Below are 15,649 nucleotides of genomic sequence, written 5' to 3'. Positions count from 1 at the left end.
GCAATTTGCAAAATGCAATCATGCAAAATGCAATCATGCAAAATGCAATTATGCAAAATACAATTTGCAAAATGCAATTTAAAAAATGCAATCATGCAAAATACAATTTGCAAAATGCAATTTTCAAAATGCAATTATGCAAAATACAATTCGTAAAATGCAATTATGCAAAATTTAATTTGCAAAATGCAATTTGTAAAATGAAATTATACAAAATGCAATTGGCAAAATTCTGCTTTGCTTCTTGCAAAGCTTTTGGTAGAAGGATTTGGACTTATATATCTAGTTGGTTGAATTAAAACTGACAATGGATAAAAGTCAAAACATTAATTATTTTTTAAAGAGATAGCATAGAAATTATGGGAATAATTTTTTTAATTTTTATTTTGGACACATAAAATTCACTTGTGTGTTGTTAATAAACCTTGGCAATTCTTCCAATTTACATCAGAAACTCATAGTATTAACGCTGGTGTCCATCAAGGTTCCATCCTGATCTTCATCAATGATCGCCCAAATCACATTCTTAGATCATTTGTAGACATTTATGCAGAGGATAACACCACAATCTATGGCAACACTTCAAAGACCAGCAATTATCAAGATCTTTCTGAATCTCTTTTTTCTGATCTTGAGAATGTGGTGCAATGTGGGAAAAGGTGGTTGGTTAATTTTACTGCATCAAAAACGAAGCTTCTCTCCTTTCATCATAATCGCTCTCCTATCACCCCCCCCCAATTGAAATGAATGAGTCTCATCTTTGGGAAGCTTCTGGCTTTTACTCCTGAACTGAAATGGGACATATACATCAAATCTGTTGCCATTAAAAAATAATACATCTCAAATTAGAACATCTCAAATAAGTTTAATTTTTAAATGTTATCTCGATTGGCATGCAGGTGAGGAATGCAATAAAGCAGTGTCTCCAGGTATGCAAATTGTGGGAGCATCCATTCATATTCAAGTGATCTCCTTTTCTCATATCTCCTAGTACTAGGACTTATACGTTGGGGCATACAATCAAAGAGTTGGCATTACCAAGACATCACCAGATTTCTGTATGCCATTATCTGAACCATAGTCAAGTTTAATATTTGTCTGGAGATGGTTTCTTCTAGAAGAACTTTATAGAATTTCCTTTTTCTTCAGTGGAAACGAAGAAATATTTGAAGTTGTTTTTTTTGTTCGATTTTCTCAATTTATGTTAAATATAAAATTATTGTGGGTTTATTTTTTTAATTAGAAAAATATTAATAATTTCAAAATGAAAACAGTATTTAACATCAAAATATCAATATCAAAAACACAATTGGACCCTCCTCTTCGCTTATTGACATGATACCGCCCTATTTGAAATATGAATCTATATTATATTTCTGTTAGTCTATCTATTTGTCTGTCTGTCTGTTCTACTTTTTCTGTGAAACTACTGGGTGATATTTTGTACAGACCTTTGCTATGATAAGGTGCATTAAATCAAGTATTATGGTATTTGTTCAATGCATATTTAGGGATTAATAGGATTAGTATTTAATGTAAAAAATTAGCACAAAACCATCAATTTGGCATAAAGCACTTTGCTGTCACACACACACACACACACACACACACACACACACACACACACACACACACACACACACACACACACACACACACTCGCGCTCAAATAAACAAACGTTCATTCATTTCAATTTTCTCCGCACATTTTGCACAAGAATAAGTTTTCCAGTAACGACATAATTTCAAATATGCACACACGTTTTTCTCATAACAACAAAAGTAAAATGAACATATTTTTGGCGGACGTAGTTGAAGACAGTATCATGTGACACAAGCGACCAATGAGAAAATTTAGAAGATTGTCTTTTTAACGCTTTTCCAAAAACCAAAATATCAGCAGCAGCAATCTTGTTTTGGAGCCGGTCCGAAAAGTATTTAAACGCATCAAACATTCTTTCTTCCCTCTTTTTCCCCCTTCATTCTTCTTCTCTTCTCGCTCCGACGTGACACGAAAATATGCCTCTCGTTTTCATCTCATCGACGTTTTCAAATCTGTCAAAACCATAATTACACACACCACGCAGGCACTCAAAAATCACACTTATGCACACACGCACCCATTTCTGTACATTTCCTATAAGAATTACTAACAACGGACTACTTTCCTCATGGGACTTTGGAATAAGGCGAACTTCGCCAGTTAAAACACAAACCTTGAAATAAGGACATTATTTTCACACAAGACTTTCACCTTCTAATCTTATTATCTCAACGAAAGACTTTCATCTAACATGACCTTTTAATCTTAATGACTGCTCAAAGGATTTTTCCCCTAATTTGAACATTCTCATCATAATGGTTTCTCAAGAACTCTTACCGATTGGACCTTTGCTTGTTCATCTTGTTATTTTTGTTGAAAAATAAATGCGGTGGATTTTAAACGAGAAGGAGGTGTCGTTTTGTTTTATTCCTTTTTTTTTTAAATTATTTTGTTTGGGGCAGAGAGATTTAATTTCACTTAAACTTCTTTTCTCCTACAGTACCAATTCTAAGTCAACAGGCGATAAAAGCTAGTTATCATTATAATTTTGGAGCAAGAACCTTTAGACAACTCTTTCTTGCTGACAAAGAAACAACCATAGTCCACAACACAATTTAATAGTTCAGCTCCTTTATTGATCTTCTTTTTCACCTTTCCAATAATGCAACATGAAATTTTAAAATCCCAGAAATAAGTGTAATTCATAGTAATCATTACTATTAGTCATTATATTTTAGTATTTTTCGACAAATTAAATAGCTTATAACTTCTACTTAAAATCACATTTTATAACGCAAATAGATCACAAATGAGTAGGTTAAGCAAAATAAATTGTTTAATTAATTCTTCATTTTTATTTTCTTTTAAGTAATAGTAATTTTTACTAAAAACTGCTAGATTAGTAGAAAATCGATTTTCATGTAGAAAAAAAAACTAATGTTGCAAATTGATTGAAATCAATATTATTATTTATTTATTTTTTTATTTTTTATTTTTTTGTAATAAGTCAGTGTGTTTCGATTTAGGTTTCAGTTTTTACTTGCACCAACTTTTGTAAAAAGTTCATCTTTTACAAGTCGTAATTTAATAAACACAACGTAATAAAAAGTGCACACAGAAGACTGGGTTTTACAACCGTGTAGGTAACTAAACCCACTTTCCGTCCAGATGGAGGGGGGAGGGTAATTATCATTTCCTTCGCAAAATATGTTAAAAGCAAACAATACAAAAAAATGCGGATCAGTTCAATAGTTTATACACTTTAAGTGCATTTTTTTATGGAAATTGCTCGAGACAAAGCACGAAGCCATTGGATGTAAGCAGCTAACAAGAACAGAAGCTGATTATTGCAAAGACAGAAGATGCCTATTGATCTTAGTTTTAAAAAAACCGAGGCAGTAGATAGAAGGAAAACAGTGAGCAGGAAGAGAGTTCCACAATCTTACAGTCCTTGAAAAGAATCTACTGGAATAGGAAGCTGTATTAGAATGAGGTATCAAAACAGCGAACAAATTGATGAAGACCACTAGACCAATGTGAGTCAAACGAGCTGGAACAAAGGAAGCAGGTAATAGATCAGATAATTCTGAGGAAAACATGCCATAATAGTATTTGTAGAAAAGATTGAGACATCTTTATTAAAAACAAACAGAATTTGAAAAAAATTTTTTAACCCTTTTATTTCAACCTGTGGCATGGTCCGTGCCCTTAGTAGAGGCCATCTTTGGATGATGATAGCATCTTTGAGTGTGTCCAAGTACCACACCAACGCTTAATATGAATTGTGTATAATATGTATGTTTTAGCAAAGGAGGAAAATTGAAAAATACATGTTAACAAATAAAACATAAGAACAATAGAAGGGTCACCAGTTAGCAAGTGCAAAACTAAAGCATAAACATAGTTTTGAACATGGAAAATGAGAAACCAAAATTTTATGACAAAACATTTTATATGAGATAAGAATAAAAAATGTTATTTTCATGTTAGCAAATGTTCAGAGTGCAAATTCGTGTTTGGGAAAGAAAATTGGGTAAGTTGCCGCAGGGTTTAGAAATGTGTAGGTCCACATGTTCATAGTATGAATATATGTGTGTAAGTAATATACCTTTGTGTGAGTATTTGTAAGTGTGGCATTGTGTTTGTGTGTGTTGGTTTACCTTGTTCTTGTTACTGCATATTTACGTTCTCCTGACTCTTGTTAGTGTGTAAGAATGTGGGCATGAGGTGAAGGAAGCTGGTATGTGAGTTATTGAGTTCTTTTCTTTGCAACTTGTTGCCTTTGGCCCCAAAGGTATGAGGAGATGGGGTGAACAACGTTCTTGGGTTCTTCTATGCAGGTGCGGCTGGAGAAATGTGGTAAAAACTGATTTTGTTTACCCGTTTGTATAGAAGTTTCTAACTTTGCTTGGTCTACTATTTTCGCAAGGATGTGTTACTTCTTGGGTTTGAAACGATTTTTATTGGTGGGAAATATTTTAAGTTAACACGTTCCTGTCAAAGTAATTTGTTTTAGGAAGTAAGATGGAAACCAAATCCAAACGAATGAGAAAGAAAAAGGATAAGCAACTAGAACCATTTTCTTTTTAGCATTCATTGGAATCACTTTTTGTAATTCAGCTGCCACAATCCTTGAAGAATTTCGTATTACAACATCACAAACGAACACCGGACGTTTAGTGGTAAGATTGTTGTTTCGTCTGGAAAAATGTCAGAATGAAAAAGGCCATTTGGCAGAGTTAGCCAGAGTTAGACACATCTGACTGGAATTTAATATTGTACAAGAAAAAGGTCACCATCTTCTATGGAACACTCCAACATCTCCACTAAATCAACTTTACCAAGGAGAACACTGAAGTATAAAGAGAGTTATTAGGCAGACTGGCTTTTGTCAAAAAAAGAATGTGGTATGGTGGAGTTTCATCTCGTCTTGCACTTCTGGATAGGTGTTTTGTTGTCACAAAGTTTTAATTGGAAGTGATTTGTCTCTTCCTGTTAATGAGCTGAGTGAAAATCAGTAAGTTCGAGTACACGTGTGAGTGTTGTGCTAATTCCCTGTGTATCAATGTGTATGTTTATGTTGACTGCACTACAACTCTACATAGTTCAAGAAATTGCGCATAGATTCAAATATTAGGTTTGTGCAAAAATAATGTTTATTTATATATATATATATATATATATATATATATATATATATATATATATATATATATATATATATATACTAGCGGGGGTACCCGGCGTTTGCCTGGTGTTTGTAGGTGTGTGTGTGTGTGTGTGTAGGGGGGGGGGTAAAGTAAGAAATAAGCGAAGTAATAATCCTGTTTCAATAATAATAAAAAAAAACATGTTAAACTTTCCAAAGAAAATCGGAAAAACGAAAACTAAAAAAAAAAAAAACATCGAACAAAACAAAATAAAGCAGAAAGGATGTATTATGTGTTTATTTAAAAAAAAATGGAAAGAATCCTTGTTTTTGGGGGTTTTTTTTAAGTGTATAAATGTTGGGAAATAAATGGTAATTAAGCAATGTAAAAGTAAGCGTGGTGCATTTCACCCAGTAGGAAGCATCGAACGGAAAGGCATGGTGAAATTCTATTCCAGTTTTTTTAAGCAACTATGAAGTACAGAAAACCAAAACTGGTGTTCATTCATAACTGTACCTTGTGAACGATCCCGTAATGGTGTAAATGGGTAACGAAGGAAAGAGGAATTTATTAGAGAGAAAAGATTTTACTACTTGCAATGATCTTAACCGATTTTGGCAGTGAACTCTCAACAGAAAAAATATAGAAATTTACGATTAGCGAGGAAGTGGAGAGGTAATATGCCTATAACACACCTCAGATATTGTGCTGCAGTTTGTGTATATTACATTTGCATGAAATGTCTTGATTTTTAATTCTATTAAGGTCAAAATCACAGGGGAAAAAAGGAGTTCATTTTATATATAGAAAAAGAAGATATATATATATGTGTGTGTGTGTGTGTGTGTGTGTGTGTGTGTGTGTGTGTGTGTGTGTGTGTGTGTGTACCACAAATCGACATTATTTTTGCACCAACCTCGTAAATTAGATCTTTCATACAACTGCTATGCACAAATTTAATGTTATCCTCATCAATAGTAATAATTACTCAATTCACCACTTTGATTTCGGTTTGTCAGTTTTTCTTGTGGATCGCTGTAGTATGTTGTAAAGAATAAAATGTGATTAAATTTACTATCTTTCCAGAATATACTTTAACTGGATCAGAATTATTTGCATATAGATTTACATTTTTTTTTTTTTAAGTGCATGCAAAGGTTACTTCATCTTGTTTAGAACAAAAAGTTTGGAAAGAAATAAAAAAGTAAAAATAGAGCAACGTCAGATAGGTATAGCTAGTCTATAGGGATGTACCGATTATCAAATTGGCCGATTACTGATTAATCTGCTGATTAATATGTTTTATAATGCCGATTTATCAACAAATTTGGAACGGATATAGATGTTATCTGCAACACAGTGTATGCTCGCTGCCAGTCAAAATCTAAACAAGCTAGTGTATATTAGACTTTTTTCTTTTTTTTTCTGATTATTAGCATTTTGGTATACTTTTTCTCAAAATGATACCAAAATGCTAATAAAATACTTAATACTAGAAGACCGAAACATGCTCACACTGTGTACATTACTGCTTATGTAAAAACAGATTGAAAGTATGGTAATTAGTAAAACCTGAAGATAGTGCTCAATACTATTGCAGAGCAAATATGCGTTTTATTTTTTATTACCGTTTTATTTGTTCAGTTACATATGTTTCGGTTGCCGGACCATATTTAGGATCCAGCAGCCTCGTCAGACCTTACAGAAATGGCTATTATTATTTGGAAGAACGATTTTAAAAGAAATACGATTTTCTCTCGTATTTCTTTTAAAATTGTTCTTCCAAATAATAATAGCCATTTCTGTAAGGTCTGACGAGGCTGCTGGATCGTAAATATGGTCCGGCAGCCGAAACATATGTAACTGAACAAATAAAACGGTAATAAAAAATAAAACGCATATTTGCACCTACAGACACTTGTGTTCCATACTTGTGAAAAGGAGTAGGGCTCCGAAACACGCTTGTCCGTAGATTTTTGTTTTTAGAAAATAATAAATAAATAAATAAATAAATAAATAAATAATACGCCCAAATAAAAATGGGCGACTTTCTAAGAAAAACACCGGATCTTCGAGGCGGAAACGTTAATCTTAATATCGTTTAAAAAATCAATAACAAACTACGTACGTATGTGTGTGTGTATATATATATATATATATATATATATATATATATATATATATATATATATATATATATATATATATATATATATATATATGGGAAAGGTGTCTGTCTAGCCGCACTGATGAGTTATGATACAACGAAACAGTACTGTATGTGGATGACAAGATGTTGCACGCTGGTACCTTTTCCCTGAGAAATATAAAGGTTTATTCTCTTGCTTTAAGTTGCTGGAAAGCCTTTGACACATCCGGTTTTCTGAAGAAATTTTTCTCCTGATATTTTATGACATATCAGTGGTAACTTATGCTGTTTGTGTTTTATGGATTTATTTATGTCGCCAAGGTCAAGGTACACCCGCGGAACACCATTGTCTTTTTCTACAGCTCCTGGTTTGTGGGCTGACTCAGAAGTGTTGAGAGGATTAATCAGAATCAGAAAGTTCAAACTTTGGGGTACAACCGAAATCGGTATCAGATTAAGAACAGTTTGAGATTATTCTCTTATTCCTAAAATGATTCGTATCATTTGGATTATTCGAACTACTATTCCAAAAATTACGAATTATCAATCCTCACGTTAAAAGTTCGGAAGCTCAAAACGATTATTTTTTATTTTTTGATTGTTTAAAACTTAATTTTCTATTGTCATTACTAATGATAAAATTATAAACATTAATTTTAAATTAGCAATTTAAATAAAATCAACTGGTCATTATAACACATTTAGGTAAAAATGGCACCGGAAGAATGGCCTGGGAAAATGGCACTGGTAAATATGGCACTAGTGAATAAATAGAAGGAAATGGCACAAGTGAAAAATATAGATAAAAAATCTCACAATTATGCTTTTGAATTTTGGAGATGAGGAATTATAATCTGTATTACTTGGAGTACATTAACTAGTGTTCTCATCTTGAGTGTTATTTGCACGTTTCGGTTGATGTAACCTCCAACCTTCTTCAGGTCTATCTATGGCTGATAAAACGAGAGTATGCGACCTCCACGGATTAAATAAAAGAAATTCCATAAAAATTTCCGATTTTAGCAGAAAGAGCACTGAGTTTGGCAAGATTAACCTGAAGAAGGCCAGAGGTTACATCGGTCAAAACGTTATGCAAATAATACTGAAGATGAAGACAGTAGTCTGAATGATCCAAATAATACAAAACTTCACAAGTAGTTTATCAAAATCTTGAATACAACGCAAAAAAGAAAAAGAAAAAAACATTAAGAACTTTGTCAAACTAAAATTATATTTACATTTAAAAGACGATGGGGATTCTTTGCTAAATCACCTACCCGCCTCCCCACAAAAATGAAATTCTACTTTTTTGTGATTAGGCGATTTTAGAATGAGAATTAGAATCCGTAATTATATCAGAATTGGGAATTAAAAACAGAATCGGTAACTGTATCGGAATCAGAAAAAATATTGGAATCAAAGAAAAATAAAATGAAAACACCCAACGATCCTAAGAGAACTGCAAAAAAAACAAAAAAAAAAAACAGATAAAAACTTAATAATACAAAGATGAATAATTAAGGCTACATATTAATACAAAACAACAATAAATAATATTGAGTGACAAAACACGTCCGATATTAATGAATTATGCACCTGAAGCAGATAAATTAATTTCCAGTTTCTACGAACCTGATCCATCTACAACAAAACCTGCCATGCACGTTTGAAAGTCGAACACACACCTGACGAAGGGAAGATATCCTGAAATATAGCATCGCGGACACACTGCTCGACGAAACTAAGAACATCCCAAATGTAAGATATTGTATGAAAAAAAAAAAAACAACATATGTATATATGTATTTTTTATACATAAACACTATTGTATCTTAAGTTGCGTCAGTTTGAGTTTATTTGCATTGTTCTGTCTTCTATAAACTTAAATTACTTCTTAAATACATATTAAACAATGTTTTAAGAAAACTATTTAACCTCTCTCTCTCTCTCTCCCTCTCTCTCTCTCTCTCTCTCTATATATATATATATATATATATATATATATATATACTGTGTTGAGATGATTAATCAGAATCGGAATCGGGAATCGGAAAAATAAAGACTTTTGGGGGTATTGGATTCAAAAAAAATTGTGCCTATTTTCCAATGCCCAAAACGATTCCTTTAATTATCTTTTTTATTTGATTTTGCTTAAAACAAAACTTTCCATAACACATACCAATAATGAAATAATAAATATTTGTTGATTTTTAATTACCAGTAAAACCAAAATCTATAGATAAGCCCCCCCTCCCCACATTTAAGAAAGCATTTGCACACTTAACATGTGTTTTTACGGTAATTGGGGAAAAATAACGACTTTATAGTTAAATATTTAGAGATTAAAAACTTGGGATTGGAATCGATAATTGTATCGGAATCGGGAAAAATATTGGAATCGTTCCATCACTAATATATATATATATATATATATATATATATATATATATATATATATATATATATATATATATATATAGCTTAGGTACTTTGGACAATGTCAAAACATTGTTAATTCACAGCCCGCATAGCAACAACCGTATAGCACCATAGTTAGAAGCTCCGACTGTCATTTGGACGATCAGGTTTCGATACTGACTTGAGGTAGTTGCTTGTCTAGTCGCACTGATGAGCTGTGAAACAGCGAAACAGTATGGTATGTGGATGACTATATATATGTATATATATATAGATAGATATATGTATTTTTAAAAAATAATTTTTTTTATAAAAAAATAATTAAAATCATTTGAAATAGACTGAAAATTTCATTAAAATTGGTTAATGGAGAGGAGTCAAAATGTTTATACGTTTTGAGGATCGGCATTCATTTTGCACGTACCTAGGCTTAAAGATTTTAGAGTGTTGAACCATTGTTACTTTTCACCTCTATCACCAATGAACATCTTTTAAAATGTAAAGTCAAATCAAATTAAATGTTATAAAATTAACCTATAATCAGATTTAACTAGAGGATATTTGTTGTTCTCCATTTTTTCATTTTCATACCGGATAAGAAATAGACAGCAAACGCCTACACATCAAAAAAGTCGTCGTTCACAGACAATAACTCCAACTCCACCAGAAAGTGAGAATCAAGTGGCGAAATTCATATTTTCCTCTATTTCTTTTCATTCCTAGTACATTTGTCCCGAAAATGAAACAAACGACAAACATATATTATATGGAAAAATGCGCGCATGAAAAGTAATATTCTTAAGATTTTATTAAACCTGGAAAAGTAAAGGACAAGAAATTCAACCTGAAAAAGTAAAGAACAAGATATTCTAGTAAAGTAAAAAATAAGAATTTTTTAGACTTAAAATATTGCAGCTAAAAATAAAATTTGAATATTGATAAATATTTTATTTATTATTTGCATATGTTGTTGTTTATTGTTGAGTTAGAAAGGGTGTCAGTCGCTGGATTGAACTTATTTCCCCCCTATTATTTGCATATATTTATGTAGTGAAAATTGTTTGAATAAAATTAATTCATTAGTTAGTTAGTTAGTAGATGGAATTAATAATTTTATAATTTACATAAAAATTAATAATTTTATGATATCATAATTAGGATCATTTAATTCTTTCTAACTCAACAATAAACAACAACATATGCAAATAATAAATAAAATATTTATCAATATTCAAATTTTATTATATTTTTATTATATATATACACACACACAGTGATCACCACTTATCAAGGCCCGGAAGCCACTCAGGGATAAGGGTTATTGCAAGTACGTTAGTGTGGAGATTTGATGAAGTGTTTACTTAAGGGGGCGGTTCATTAGGAATTTGTAAACATTGGACTTGAAGACATCCAAGTTGTAGTCCGGTGGGAAGCAGGCAGACGGAACAGAGTTTCACAGGCGTGCAGTTCTAAGAAAGAAGCTTTGTTCATGGAATCCGCATTTTGATTTAGGCACAGATATAGAGTGGGGGAAATTTTTCACAGTGGATTCAGCTAGACGGGTGTTTTTCGTGAAAGATTGGCGAGGGGGGACCAGAGATTGGAGTTCAGATGAGCACCTGCCATGAAAATAACGATAAAACAAGGATAGGCTCGCAACGTCTCTTCTGTGGGAGAGAGGTTGCAGGGTAGAGAAAAGGGCATCCCCACTAAGCCACGAAGTCTATTTTGTACTCTGTCAAGGCAGGATAGGCTGTTTTTAGCAGCTTCTGCCCAGATATGGCAACAGTATTCCATCCTTGGACGTACTTGGCTTTTATATAGATAGAGAATTGCATCAGTAGTGAGATATCTTCTGGAGCGGTAAAAGGATCCCACCATCTTTCCAGCAACCATAGCAACAGACTTGATGTACGTGTTCCATTTCAGATCAGGAGTAAAGGTCAAACCCAGAAGCTTGTCAAAACACGGGGCCTCACCCAGACGAGAGCCATCCATCACAATTGATGCCAGATGGGGATCAGAGCGTTGATGATGTAAGGATAGGAGTTTGGTTTTAGATGCATTAAAGGTAACCAGCTACATCTTCCCCCACTGAACCAGCGCTCGAGATCAGAGGAGAGAGAATCAGAGAAAACTTTGTCATTTACAGCCTTTGATGTGTTGCCATAGATGGTCGTGTCATCAGCATAGATGTCAACGAATGATTTAAGTATGTGTTTAGGGAGGTCATTGATGCAGATCAGGAAGAGAGTTGGGCCCAGGATTGACCCCTGAGGGTCTCCAGCATATATATATATATATATATATATATATATATATATATATATATTGTGTATATATATATATATATACATATTGTGTATATATATATATATATATATATATATATATATATATATATATATATATATATATATATATATATATATATATATATATATATATATATATATATATATATATATATATAAAATCTTGATAAACACTCCCTGGTGGCCAGATAGAAAACATTAATTTTAGTTCGCCGTTTTCAAGAAATCTGTTCCTCATTTAAGGCTGAAAGATTTGAGATTTGAGATTTACTTTGCTTGTGAACTCGTCCAATAAACTCAGTACAAAATTGTATTTACATTTTTTTTTTTTTACATTATTATTGTGCGTTTAGGATTTTCTGTGGACTGATTACATCTCTCTCTCTCTCTCTCTCTCTCTCTCTCTCTCTCTCTCTCTCTCTCTCTCTCTCTCTCTAAAAATAATTATGACAGCCCCTTTAAGAAATACGTTTCTTATCGTTGAGCACTTTCTGTTGAATTAAAAAGTCGGTCAATTTAGCTCTTATGCGTAGATCATCGTATAACGATTTGATCACTGTCTGTCTGACGTAATGAACATTTAAATTAAAATGTTTAAAATTCAACGCTATTTCACATGATTAATGGTAGCCGAATGGATACGGCCTCCGCTAATCGAGCCAGAGATGTCTCGTGTCGTGGGGTTCGAATCGTTCGACTGGTAGTAATCGTGACACCCTGCACTGAAGAATCCCGAAAGGATGAAACACTAGTGTCTGTAGGTATTTAATTATTATAGTAAAAAAATAATTATGACAGCCCCTTTAAGAAATACGTTTCTTATCGTTGAGCACTTTCTGTTGAATTAAAAAGTCGGTCAATTTAGCTCTTATGCGTAGATCATCGTATAACGATTTGATCACTGTCTGTCTGACGTAATGGACATTTAAATTAAAATGTTTAAAATTCAACGCTATTTCACATGATTAATGGTAGCCGAATGGATACGGCCTCCGCTAATCGAGCCAGAGATGTCTCGTGTCGTGGGGTTCGAATCGTTCGACTGGTAGTAATCGTGACACCCTGCACTGAAGAATCCCGAAAGGATGAAACACTAGTGTCTGTAGGTATTTAATTATTATAGTAAAAAAATAATTATGACAGCCCCTTTAAGAAATACGTTTCTTATCGTTGAGCATTTTCTGTTGAATTAAAAAGTCGGTCAATTTAGCTCTTATGCGTAGATCATCGTATAACGATTTGATCACTGTCTGTCTGACGTAATGAACATTTAAATTAAAATGTTTAAAATTCAACGCTATTTCACATGATTAATGGTAGCCGAATGGATACGGCCTCCGCTAATCGAGCCAGAGATGTCTCGTGTCGTGGGGTTCGAATCGTTCGACTGGTAGTAATCGTGACACCCTGCACTGAAGAATCCCGAAAGGATGAAACACTAGTGTCTGTAGGTATTTAATTATTATAGTAAAAAAATAATTATGACAGCCCCTTTAAGAAATACGTTTCTTATCGTTGAGCACTTTCTGTTGAATTAAAAAGTCGGTCAATTTAGCTCTTATGCGTAGATCATCGTATAACGATTTGATCACTGTCTGTCTGACGTAATGAACATTTAAATTAAAATGTTTAAAATTCAACGCTATTTCACATGATTAATGGTAGCCGAATGGATACGGCCTCCGCTAATCGAGCCAGAGATGTCTCGTGTCGTGGGGTTCGAATCGTTCGACTGGTAGTAATCGTGACACCCTGCACTGAAGAATCCCGAAAGGATGAAACACTAGTGTCTGTAGGTATTTAATTATTATAGTAAAAAAATAAATAAATATATATATATATATATATATATATATATACAATATACAATATATATATATATATATATATAGAGAGAGAGAGAGAGAGATATATATATATATATATATAGAGAGAGAGAGAGAGAGAGAGAGAGAGAGAAAGAGAGAGAGAGGGGGGGAGGTGTGTGTGTGTGTGTGTGTGTGTGTGTGTGTGGATCGGTCGCCAGAAAATCCTAAAAGCCCGTTTGTGGTCCAGGGGATTGAATGCTGACAGTGAGCATTCTTCAAAGTTTGGTGTGTATTGAAGTGATTCTACCTTTCTTTTCCTTTTTATTACTATGATTAGCTCTTTGCATCAAGTGGCTTTATGCCGTGTCTGTAACGCCTTCCATAAATATAAACAAAAATAAAAATAAAATAGACTAAATAGAAACAATAGATTAAAATGAATACTTTCTAACTATACAAGCATTGATTTCCTCCCACGCACATGTGTGTATGTGTGTGTGTGTGTGTGTGTGTGTGTGTGTGATATTATATACGTTTCTTCTTTGTCTTTTTCATTTCTTCTTCTTCTTCTTCTTCTTCTTTATTTTAAATCTTGCATCATTATCTATTATAATAATAATAATAGTAGTCCCCTCCTTCATCTTATTCTATGAGATGGAATTTCTTTTCATATAAGCCAACAGAATTCTTGGCCCACTTCTCATGTCAACGTGGGAAAATCGTTTTTGTAATCCTCGTTCTGATAATCCTCTTTCTCGGATTTCGTTCTTCATATAAAATGTGTCAATAAATGTATTCCCATCTCTCTCTCTCTCTCTCTCTCTCTCTCTCTCTCTCTCTCTCTCTCTCTCTCTCTCTCTCTCTCTCTCATATATATATATATATATAATTTTATGCACCTATTTTCAGTATTTACTTAGACAGTGCTCAATACGTAAGCAGAGCTAAGTAGGAAGTTTTAAAAATATATATGAGAGTTAAGCTACACAGAATTTCTACGTTTCATTCCTGTGAGGATTCATCAGGCCATTGTATGGAATTGATGTTGCTTCATGTTATTTGTATTCCCGTGACTGAGCTTGCTAGCCAACCAATCAGATTCTTTGTTATTCACGCACTCATTCAATGGGCGCGCATTTATTAGGAAAAGGTTCACTTGATTTCTAATTCACCTGTTTTTTTCGTTCTTTTGCATGGGGATAAGTTTCTCTTTTCTTTACGTAGAATTGACTAAGTTTTCATCTGGATGTTTTTTCTTAATTATCATTATATTATTACGCTTATCGCTCCGTCCGTTATCATGCTGTGCATCCCTAAAGAAGGAAAGTGGAAATATTCCAAAATCTTAATTAAAATAAATTGGTATCGCTGTTGAGGCAAAGCTAATAAAAATGATTTGTCTTTCTTTGCCTTTTGGCTAAGATCAAAGTGTAGTATCTGTCCTTCAGGTGCTACATTTCAATTTCTTCTCTCTCAGTGGAAGATAAATCCTTTACGACTAAGACAATTTTTTCTCCACGTTAAAAAATTACCCTGGTGTCTAAATCTGTCCCGTGGGGAGGCATTGTGAATAGGTATTATGTTTAATGTAACAAAGTTTTAATATTAAAAAAGTAACTGGAAAAAAGTTATTTCTGATTTAATTACAAAATGCCCTGGAAATGTCACTTCTGATTAATTATAAAATGCCCTGGAAACTGTCCGTTCTGATTATTTTTGTTTGGTTTCCGTGCCTCCCCACAAGGGCGGAATTGGACATGAGGTCG

At 33.1% G+C, this 15,649-nt stretch overlaps 1 pseudogene; it reads left to right on the top strand.

The window, feature by feature from the left end:
- Positions 1–15,279: 15,279 nt before the first annotated feature.
- Positions 15,280–15,427, top strand: LOC145268507 (U2 spliceosomal RNA; annotated as a pseudogene).
- The last annotated feature ends 222 nt before the right edge of the window (positions 15,428–15,649 follow it).

Source organism: Euprymna scolopes, chromosome 43 (assembly GCF_053919585.1).
Source record: "Euprymna scolopes isolate OS-2025 chromosome 43, ASM5391958v1, whole genome shotgun sequence".
Taxonomy (NCBI): Eukaryota; Metazoa; Mollusca; class Cephalopoda; order Sepiida; family Sepiolidae; genus Euprymna; species Euprymna scolopes.
Note: the sequence above shows the minus strand (reverse complement) of the source record. Positions and strands in the feature narration are given on the sequence as shown.